This window comes from Onychomys torridus, chromosome 9 (genome assembly GCF_903995425.1).
Source record: "Onychomys torridus chromosome 9, mOncTor1.1, whole genome shotgun sequence".
Taxonomy (NCBI): domain Eukaryota; kingdom Metazoa; phylum Chordata; class Mammalia; order Rodentia; family Cricetidae; genus Onychomys; species Onychomys torridus.
This window is the reverse complement of record NC_050451.1, coordinates 29823826-29835653: the sequence shown is the minus strand read 5'-3', so window position 1 is coordinate 29835653 and position 11828 is coordinate 29823826. Positions and strand designations below refer to the sequence as shown.

The window sequence follows — 11828 nt, the reverse complement described above, 5'->3', positions numbered from 1 at the left end:
TAAACACTTCTCTCCTTAAGCCACTGGTTCCAACCCTTTAACACAGTTCCTCATGTCATGGTGACACCTCAACCATAAAAATATTTTATTATTACTTCATAACTGTAATTTTGGTGTTGTTATGAATCATAATGTAAATATCTGATATGCAGGATACCTGGTATTCGACCCCTGTGAAAGTGTCCTTCCACCCTCCCAAAGGGTATGGGGCCCACAAATTGAAAAACACTGCCTAAGCCATGCTTTCTGGATTTACATTACAGTGTTATAAAATAGCATGAAATATTTTGGATATAACTCAAGTCAGGCAATTTACTATAGTAAACCAGTGTTACTCCTTAAGTCCTTATAGACAAGTTTAAATAATAGTTAATATCAAGTTTACACACAGTGGTAGCAGCTGCTATCTCAAAGCTAAAGCACATTTTGTTACATGGTGTAGTTTATAGGAAAGACAAGGTAGAGTGAAGTATTTGTTATGAGTGCATATTAAAGTCATGTTTTAACTTTATTTGAAAATGCCAGGTCAGTGAGATCAGAGTCAGTCAGGTACCTAGGCAAAATACATCCATGTCAAGAATAGCCTCAGATGGCAAACATAGTTTACAGTTTTCTATAAACAAGTCCAGTTCCCTATAGCACTCATTCCAAAAGTTATTATCAAATATCCATTCTTGAGTAGTTGTGAAACTATTAATAACAATTTCATATATTAGAGGAAACATTTGCTCATCTTAGTAAAGAGACTTGGATGACTTAGGGGCAATAATATGACAAGAGCCAGAATAAAGGATTCAAGTTATATTGTGTGATAAATGGCACTGAAAATATATACTTACAATCTGCCTTACTCATCTAAACAAAGGCTGAATGGCAGTACCACCCTTTCAGTTCACGAAGCATTTGGACTACCAACTTCCTAACATTCCCCTGTAAGTCCTGTTTGAAACAGTGTGGCCTCCTCTTGGACACTGATTCTGATTTTCATCTAGGATGAATCAAAGACGTTGGTGTGTATACTAACTTATTTCCGCATACACAATCTTATATCACTTTACTAACATAATATTAATTTCATTAGATACACAATACAGATTATTTATATTTTGCATTCTCTCTGCTACTATATGTGTATGTTATGTCTAAGGACTAAAAATATTTAAATATTGTGATTCTGTTATCGCTTGTATCCCTGAGCAGCAGGAATTTAAAATTCAACTATCAATATGAACACATGACATATTTTATCTTACTTATATATAGAAAATTCTCAAATGTAAAATCATTATAAACTGTTAATTTTACCAAAGAACAACTGTCACATATCAATTAAAGGTTTAAATATTTGAATGATTTTATTGTTGGTCTTGTGAATTTTGAATACGTTCACCAACTGCAATTATGGGGATGTCTCAGAAAACACAAAGCACCTACCCTATACCCTTGTTGGGGGTATGGGCTTGAGTTATACCAGCAATGTGATCCCTATCCCCCATTCAGCTGCCAGTGCTCAGGACATATGATGGACATGATAGACTTCATCATGAGCATGCAGTCACAAAATCCAAACCATGAAGAACTACACATGAAAGAGTTGGAGTTCTCCCACACCACAGATAAACTGTCAAGGAAAAAGGAGACAAGGTAAATCTGTGGGTTCTGAGGATTATGACAACAAAACAATAACCTGCAAGAGTAAGAAGGTGACTAGGGAAGTATAGTTGGGTGACAAAAAAGACAGACTTGAGGTTACTATAAGGCCAGTGCAGTGGTTGCTACTAGTGGGAGATAGAACATTGCCATTGGATGGAGTACCTGAGGGGCTTCTGAGGACCAGAAGATTCTCTATTCAATCTGCCTGTTGATTATAAGATATCTGTTTATCATGAGTCACCAAATCCTGCATTTGTTTTGGGTGTTTTAGCTATTTGCTTTTAAAACACAGTAAGGGCTGAGATATATGCCTCACACTGTACAAGTCTGATGAGTTCAACTCCCAGAACTCACCTAAAATCCAGACCAGTGGCACACATCTGTGATTCCTTTATACCTAGCAGAGATATGCCGAGATGAGACTGGAAATTGCCTGGAAGCTGCAGGGCCAGCTGGACATCTAGGAAAAAGAGAGACCCACTGCAACATGATAGAAGGGAAGACCCAACTCCTAAACATGCACAGTGTCCTAATTAGGGTTCTATTGCTTCGATGAAACACCATGACAAAAAGCAAGTTGGGGAGGAAAAGGTTTATGTGGTGATAATGTGTTTCCCAAAATATTGTGCACCCTAATAAACTTATCTGGGGTCAGAGAACAGAACAGCTACTAGATATAAAGGCCAGAAAATGGTGGCACACATGCCTTTAATCCTAGCATTCCAGAGGCAGAGATCTGGATCTCTGTGAGTTCAAAGCCACACTGTAAACAGCCAGGCGTGGTAACAAAGCCTTTAATCTCAGGAAGTGATGGCAGAAAGCATAAAGGTATATAAGGTGTGAGGACCAGGAACTAGAGCTGGTTAAGCTTTTAGGCTTTTGAGCAGCAGTTCAGCTGAGACCCATTTGCATGAGGATACAGAGGCTTCCAGTCTGAGGAAACAGGATCAGCTAAGGAATTGGCAAGGTGAGATGGCTGGGGCTTGTTCTGCTTCTCTGATCTTCTAGCATTCACCCCAATACCTGGCTTCAGGTTTGTTTTTATTAATAAGACCTTTTAAGATTTCTGCTACAGGTTTATTTGTCTTACACTTCCATATCACTGTTCATCACTGAAGGAAGTCAGGACCAGAACTCAAACAGGACAGGATCCTGGAGGCAGAAGCTAATGAAGAGACCATGGAGGATGCTGCTTACTGGTTCACTCTGCTAAGCTTGCTCAGCCTGCTTTCTTATAGAGCACAGGACCAACAGTCCAGAGGTGACCCCACTCACAATGGGCTGGGCCCTCCCATATCAACAAATAATTAGAAAAATGCCCTAAGGGCTTGCCTACATCCTGATCTTATGGAGATATTTTTCCAGTTGAGACTCCCTTCTCTCTGATGACTCTAGCTTGTGTCAAGTTGACATAAAATTAGCCAGCACAACAAGTAAGCTGTGGAATGTGTGTCAGTTTAAGGAATATTTTGAACATTTCTTAGAATGTGTCATGTTAGTAACTCATCCAACTTTAAAGAGAGAAAAAGAATGACCACATACTTTGCAGTCAGGCTCAGATGGGGCATGCTTTTCTATTTCCAGCTTTATAAACCAGCAAGAAAAAAAATGGTTGCTGAATTTACCAGTTCTACTGTGACATTGAGTGTAAAGATGTGTAGCAATAAAGGGGAAATTGTTTCAGTGCCATCACAGGGCCTGGATTTGCTTTAAATCTTGCTCAACCAAATTTTCATTAGTGCTTGAGAGAACTGGAATCTCAGATGGGTTTACCTGAATAAAAGGAAAGTATTTTTATCACTTTTTTTGTTGTTTATCCTTTCATATTATGGAGAGGTCATCTCTTAGTGCTGAAATGGTCTGTAGTATATGAGTACCCAAACTACCCAAAACTTGTAACATTTATTTTTCATTGTAAAAAGGGAGGAATGTCTCTAAGGCTTTACTGGATGGTGGGTCAATAAGCAGTTGTTTAGTTTGTACGTGGGTGCAGATGTGTGAACTCTTGGCTATTTTATCAGAAATAGGATTTGAATGTAACAAGATAAGCCAGCTTGAGTTTAACACTTTTTATGAAATCAGTTCACTACAAATTGTGACTGTAATCATTATAAGGTAAATGTTTGGTGGTTTTCCCCCAATAAAGTTTTTAGAAAAAAAAATGTTATCCAAATGATATATCAACACACCAAAATATCACTAATTGAAATGTAGATAGTAGACAACTATGTATGTATATACATTAAACCAAAAGGGCAGTGGTTTACACACTTTGTAAATGTGTATCATGATTCTGAAATAAAAGTTGCCCAAGTTTCTGCAGTTCAATGTGTCTAATATCATATCAATACAAGACTTAAAGTAGAAAGATGATAAAGGCAGTGTGCTAAGTATAAAATCATGACTAAGACAGACACTGTCCGTTCTTCTCCACTGAACTCTAACAAGGCATCAAATTATGTCTTCATTAAGAGTTATAGCCAGACAGGGAAGTTGACAATGACAGAGGAATATGATAAGAATGGTTCCTAACTTTGTAACTAGAAAAATTTCCCTTTTATTGGAGTAGCAAGTGTTCCTGGATTTTCCCCTGTCGATTTTATTCTGCTTACCAAAATCCCCTGGGTTATCTGTTCATGAAATTGTGTTGAAATGTAGATTTCTTTTCTGAGACATCCTTTTGTTATGTGTCCCTACTAGTCTGGAACCACTTGCTGTATAGACTAGGCTGTTATTTAATACACAACGTGTCTCCTGGCTCTGCCTTCCCAATGCTTAGATTAAAGGCATGCACCACCACACACTATGGTATGGATTGTTTTTGTTGTCTAAATAGGAGTTGAAGAAAATGTTTCTCAGTAATCTCCATTGTTTCTGTTTTTTCCTGGTGTATGTCATGGTAGAGGGAGATGCAAAAAGTGTTTTAAATGTAGGGGTTTCCTTTTATTGTCTTTAGATAAACTGTATAATGAGGAAACAATCAATGACAAGAACTATAAAAATGTATCTAAGGTTGACAAATCTCCCATCAAATTCATGTGTCCATAGTGGTTTAAGTTCATCTCTCACTAGAACATTTGATATCATTCAACACAGCTACTTTCAGTATTTTTAACAAGTATATACACTTCCACAGCTTTATTTTTAGGATTAATCTGCCTTAACATTTTTGCTTCATTACCACTCTAGGCTATACTATTTGGGTAGGTTTTAGATTTTTTTTTTTACTCCCTAGGTAGCATACAAAATGAGCAACTTGGTATTTGATGCCAAAATAGAATCCTAAATTCTAAGTTACACTGAGATGTCAAGCCTGACATTTATCTAGAGATATTATGTAAAAGTAAAGTGGACTAGGCTTCTCATCTTCAAAGTAGCATTGAGCACTTTGCAGAACTCTCACTTGATTTTTACTTTTGTGCGTGCTTGTGTATGAATGTTTTCCTTGTATGTACCTCTGTGCACCCTGTGCAAGCTTAGTACTCACTGAGGTTAGAAGAATGCACTGGATCCCCTAGGACTAGAGTTTCAGACAGATATGATACCCCTTGTGGGTGTCAGAAACTGAATGCCAGTATTCTTAACTTCCAAGCAATCTCTCCAAGGCCAGATCTAACACTTCAATTTAGCAGGTAGAATGGGTTTTGGGGTAACCTATGTGAGTCAGCCATGAGGACATTTTATCAACTGTTTTGTGACATAAATGGATGGGTTGCACCGTCTCTGAGCTTTGAATAAATTCTTGAGTCTTTGTTCACAATATTCCTATTCAAAGCAGATGATGTTGCTGGAGCAGGCCATTACTCTACATCTCACAGGTTTAACAGTCATGGGAAAGGATTGAGAAGCCAGATGGCATCTGCAGAATGCATACTTGCAGCTCAGCAGCTGGTGGCACACTTTGTTCATGCAATTTGAGTTCACCTTCACTCTTGCTATCCCAGGATCCCAATGGACAATTGTGAAAGGCTGTAGGGCAAGGATGAATGGAGTGCAGAGGGGAGAGGTTCCTTTCCTTCTAGAAGCATTTATTATCACATGTTTATCAATCTTATTTTTATAACACCAGGTTGTTCAGACTGGAGAGGACATGCTTTGTCCTTTTCTTGATATTTCTTCCAATAATACAGGAAATGAATGTGTTAGGTAACAAAGTGCAGATTTTTTAAAGCCAGGTGGTCATGTCCTTCTTTGAGATTTCTGAAAACCATGGGTCTTTTTCTCAAGCAGAAATGAAGCAGAGGTTACAAAATATCAGTGGTCTATAATGATAAAATAGAAATGAAAACACAGATATTTGTAGACTAAAATCAAGACCATGGCATTTACAAGTAATAAAATGAATGAAAGGATAACATTCCATTTTAATGAAAAATAACACATCTGAAATATTCCTTAAAGGCTCAAGAAGACAGTAAGTACCAACTCCAGGAACCAGAGGTCACACTAGAGAACTCTGATAACAAATATGCTTGAACTGTTGTTTCTGCCTCTGCTTACAATTCCACATCTGTTGCTGTTGCTCCTGCTTCTGCTGTTTCAGCTTCTAAAGTTTCTGCTTCCTCTCCAGAGTCTCCAGCCTCTGCTGCAGCTGTTTCTGCTGCATGGGTTTACAGCTGTTCTTACTACTGCTGTAGCACAAAGTAAATGAACCACTCTACAAAGGACCAGTGGGTGTCCTCACAGCTGGAATTCTGTTCTGTTATTAAGGAGAAAGAAGAAAAGGATAAGTGAGACTGTGTCATATGTTGAAAATAGATAACCATTTTTTACTTACAAAACAACTTCTCATTTTGGCTAACATCCATGATGAACACATGTTATTGTGCTGGGTTTATAGTCAAGGCAATAACCAGGCATTGCACACTGTCAGAAACATATAAATAATTTGATCCCATTTCCACTTATATGGAAAGCAGTGTTATATAAACATAATCATCATAGCTGGCAAATGTGAGGGAAGCACATTGCCTTGTCCTGTGTTGAGAGGAATTTATCCATACAGAAATCAGACTGCTGTTCCTTTCCCAGAACCCACCTGCTTCCAGTTTTACTCAGAATACCTGCCACAGAGTCTCCTGAGACAAATAGATCGGGTTCCTGTTTGATCTCTGACTTGAACTTTATTTTCTGCTGTTGTCACTACACCTCAGCCACACTGATCAATCAAACATATTATTTAAATTGCAGCTTTTCTATCCGGCAGCTACCTGCCATGTTTTTCTATTTCCTTTGCTCTTGCTTACAAGCCATGCTCTCAGCATCACCCATTTGGTCCTACTAATTAAAGTTCCTTCCATCTTATCCATACAGTAGAGAAAAGTTGTTTCTGTCTCTTCTAAAGGGCTGTTTATAGGGATACCAATGGGGTAGAGCAGAAGACGTTCCCCTAGCACAGCCAAGTGCAGACCCTTTCCTATCACCTGGTAACCACACACATGGTCAAGCAATCCTCTAATGCAGCCCACCAAAAAAATCAGTAGCCCTCCTATATATAAATGATAAAAGGGATGAGAAAAAAGTCAGAGAAACATCACCCTTTACAATAGCCATAAATAATATAAAATACCTTGGGGTAACACTAACTAAACAAGTGAAGGACCAGTATGACAAGAACTTTAAGTCTTTAAAGAAAGAAATTGAAGAAGATATTAGAGAATAGAAGGACCTCCCATGCTTATGGATAGATAGGATTAACATAGTAAAAGTGACAATCTTACCAAAAGCAATCTACAGATTCAATGCAATCCCCATTAAAATCCCAACACAATTCTTCACAGACTTGAACAATACTAAACTTCATATGGAAAAACAAAAGACCCAGGATAGATAAAAGAATCCGCTCTTTCCGTTCTGCTGCTGCCACGCTATCCAGACTGAGGAAGACCCGGAAACTCCGGGGCCACGTGAGCCACGGCCACGGCCGCATCGGTAAACACCGCAAGCACCAAGGAGGCCATGGAAATACTGGAGGCATGCATCACCACAGAATCAACTTCAACAAATATCATCCAGGTTACTTTGGGAAAGTTGGTATGAGACATTACCACTTAAAGAGGAACTAGAGCTTCTGTCCAACTGTCAAGCTGGATAAATTGTGGACACTGATCAGTGAGCAGACACGTGTCAATGCTGCAAAGAACAAGACTGGAGCTGCTTCCGTCATTGATGTTGTGCGATCAGGCTACTACAAAGTTCTGGGGAAGGGAAAGCTTCCTGAGCAGCCTGTCATTGTGAAAGCCAGATTTTTCAGCAGAAGAGCTGAAGAGAAGATAAAGGGTGTTGGAGGTGCCTGTGTCCTGGTGGCTTGAAGCCACCCAGGGAGGTTAATTAAATGCTAACATTTTCCAAGTGAAAAAAAAAAAGAATCCTGTATAATAAAGCAACATCTGGAAGCATCACCATCCCTGACATCAAGCTCTACCATAGAGCAATAGTAATAAAAACAGCTTGGGGGGTTGGAGATTTAGCTCAGTGGTAGAGCACTTGCCTAGCAATCGCAAGGCCCTGGGTTCGATCCTCAGCTCCCTCCCCCCCCCCCCCAAAAAAAATAAAAGCAACTTGGTACTAGCATAAAAACCAACATACAGACCAATGGAATTGAATTGAAGACCCTGACATTAATCCGCACACATATGAACACCTGATTTTGACAAAGAAGCCAAAACTATACAATGGAAAAAAGAAAGTATCTTCAACAAATAGTGCTGGCATAACTGGATGCCAATATGTAAAAGATTACAAATAGATACATATCTGTCACCATGTACAAAACTTAAGTCCAAGTGGATCAAAGACCTCAACATAAAACCAGTTACACAGAACCTGATAGAAGAGAAAGTAGGAAGTAGTCTTGAACATATTGGCACAGGAGATCACTTCCTAAATATAACAGCAGTAGCACAGACACTGAGAACAACAATGAATGGGACCTCTTGAAACTGAGAAGCTTTTGTAGGGCAAAAGACGTGGTCAATAAGACAAAACAACAACCTACAGAATGGGAAAAGACCTTCACCAACCCCACATCTGACAGAGGACTGTTCTCCAAAATATATAAAGAGCTCAAGAAATTAGACATCAAAATGCCCAAAAGTCCAATTAAAAAGTGGGCTTCAGAGCTAAACAGAGAATTGTCAACAGCAGGATCTCAAATGGCCAAAAGACATTTAAGGAATTGCTCAACAACCTTAGTCATCAGGGAAATGCAAATCAAAACAACTCTGTCAGAACACCTGTCAGAATGGCTAAGATCAAAAACACTGAAGACAGTTTATGTTGGAGAGGATGTGGAGAAAGGAGAACACTTCTCCACTGTTGGTGGGAGCACAAACTTGTACAGCCACTTTGGAAATCAGTGTGGCAGTTTCTCATAAAACTGGGAATCAATCTTCCTCAGGACCCAGCTATACTACTCTTGGGCATATACCCAAGAAATGTTTAATCATACCACAAGGACACATGCTCAACTATGTTCATAGCAGCATTATTCATAATAGCCAGAACCTGGAAACAACTTAGATGCCCCTCACCTGAAGAATGGATTAAGAAAATGTGGTACATATACACAATGGAGTACTACTCAGCAGAGAAAAACAATGACATCATGAAATTTGCAGGTAAATGGATGAAACTAGAAAATATCATCCTGAGTGAGGTAACCCAGACTCAGAAGGACAAACATGGTACTCACTCATAAGTGGATACTAGATCTAAAACGAAGAATAACCAGACTGCAACCCACAGCTCCAGGGAGGCTAGCTAGCAGAGAGGACCCTAGGAATGATGCATGGATTGCCCATAGAAGGAGAAATAGATGAGATCTACATGAGTAAACTGCGGGTGAGGAGGGCTGGTGGGGGGCCAGGGATGGGGTTGAGAGCATGGGGGTATGGGAGGTTTGAGCTGGAACAGGGACAGAGTGGGAGAGCAGGGAGGGAGATACCATGATCTATGAAGGCATCATGGGAATAGTGAGAAACTGAGTGCTGGGGGCGTTCCCAGGAATCCACAGGGATGACTCCATTAGTCGAGAGGGTGCCTGAACTGGCCTACTCTGGTGATCAGATGGCTGAGTACCCTCACTGTCATCATGGAGCCCACATCCAGTGACTGATGGAAGCAGATGCAGAGATCCACGAGTTCAGTTGAGAGAGAGGAGGGATTCTATGAGCAAGGGATATCAAGAACATTATACGAAAACATACATAGACAGCCAGCTAAACTAGTGGAAACACATGAACTGTGGACCAATGGCTGTGGAGCACCCATGGTGCTGGACTAGGTACTACTCTGAATAGGCAACACGGTCATTTGGTTCGAACTGTCTGAGGGGCCTCCAGACAGTGGGATCGGGATCCATCCTTCGTGCATGAGCCGCTTTTTGGAGCCCAGTGCCTCAGCTGAATGTGCTGGGTTCTACTGGCTCCCCATAGGAGGCCTTGCCTTGGAGGGGGTAGGGGAGGTGAGTTGGGGGGGGACTGGGAGTGAGGGGGAGAGGAGAGAGGGATCTATGGTTTGTATGTAGAATGAATAGAAAATTTATTGAAAAAAAGAGAAAGAGAGTGAGAAAAAGTTCCAATGATGAAGAATGTTATTTTACAAGTTAGTCCTGGTTGCAGCACCCATCTCCATGGTCCATCTCCACCCTCCTTTCTCTAGGTGGAAGAAATTCGCAAACAGAGAGGCTAAAATGGCAGCCACATAACAGAGCATTTCATGAGTGCCCTACTGTCTCCTCCTTGGACTTCTGGCTTTTGCACTCTTTTCCTCAGACCTGCCTTCTGTCCCAGTCGCTGTGGTTATTGCAGTTCCTGGGCCAAGACCTTAGTCTTCTTCTATAGCCCTTTGAAGTTGCTCACACGGGGCAGTCACATGTCCTAGGAGGAGAAGGACAAAATCAAAATGACTTTTCCCTTATAATTAGTTCTATTTATTTCTGAAGGAAGTTTGTCAAAGATCTATTTCCATAAATCTTGCTGAAAAAGCACAGAATTAGAGGGGGCAACCAAGGGGTCTTCACAGGGATGTGTGTGCACCAACCCTAAGGTTAATCTCTGGCCTAAGGTAATTAGTGCACATATTGCCACTCATTTCTAACACCCCCTATTCCTGGCAGTTAAGGTACTTCTCTGGTCTGAACTTTAAGGAGTTTCTCCTGACCTCCAAAGAAGGAAATAGCATAAGGTTGATATTCATCTCTAGGGCTGTGGTTTCAGATCCATTTCCCCACCTCTCCAAATTTTAAGTCAGGAAATCCATGGAAAAATACATTCCAGCCTTGTGGTGGTGGCACACACTTTTAATCCCAGCACTTTAGAGGCAGAGGCAGGCAGATCTCTCTGAGTTCAAGGCCAGCCTTATTGACCAAGAGAGTTCCAGGACAGCCAGGGCTGATACACAGAGAAATTCTCCTCAAAGAAAGAAAGAAAGAGAAAGAAAGAAAGAAAGAAAGAAAGAGAAAGAAAGAAAGAAAGAAAGAAAGAAGGAAGGAAGGAAGGAAGGAAGGAAGGAAGGAAAGAAAGAAAGAAAGAAGGAAGGAAAGAAAGATGTAAAAAAAGAAAGAAAAATACATTCCAATGAGGGGAAGCTTATTTTATTTAAGAAATTAGAAGAAATTAGGGTAGCACTTGATATGACAAGATACTACCTGGAGGCTTTTTTGACTTGGCAACATTGCATGGGAGTTTATGGGGTTTTATGTGTCCTTTTAAATCTGTGACAGGGAAACACAGGTTGGGTGTAGAGGGCTGCAGGATCTCCTGCTCTGGGACAGATAGGCTGCTGTTGAGCGTGTCATGAATTACTTTCATAGCTCACTGACTTGTGCAAACCCCTGTGTCACAGAGTGATTTCTTAGCATCACAAACTCTCTCATCTAGATTCATATTTCACATAGACCTCAAGAGAATCCTATAAAAGACTAGACTGGACAAAAGTATGGGCTCTTCTGCCCAGACCAAAGGAGGGATTGCTCTGGCCAACTCTGCTTCCTCCTTGACTCTTAGGAGGGCTTCCGGGGACAAACACCAATTCTTGTCACTGTGCAAAAGCCTGTGCAAGCTATGGTACTATGATAGCAGTCACCCTCCCTTCCCTAAATCCTTGTGTCCCCAACCGACAGAATAAAACTAGGACATCTGAACAGAGAGAGATCTTCAAATAGTGTGCCCCGC

General features: G+C 40.4%; 1 pseudogene; it reads left to right on the top strand.

Annotated features, from left to right (window-relative positions):
* The first annotated feature begins 1528 nt into the window (after nucleotides 1-1528).
* Nucleotides 1529-8004, top strand: LOC118591214 (annotated as a pseudogene).
* The last annotated feature ends 3824 nt before the right edge of the window (nucleotides 8005-11828 follow it).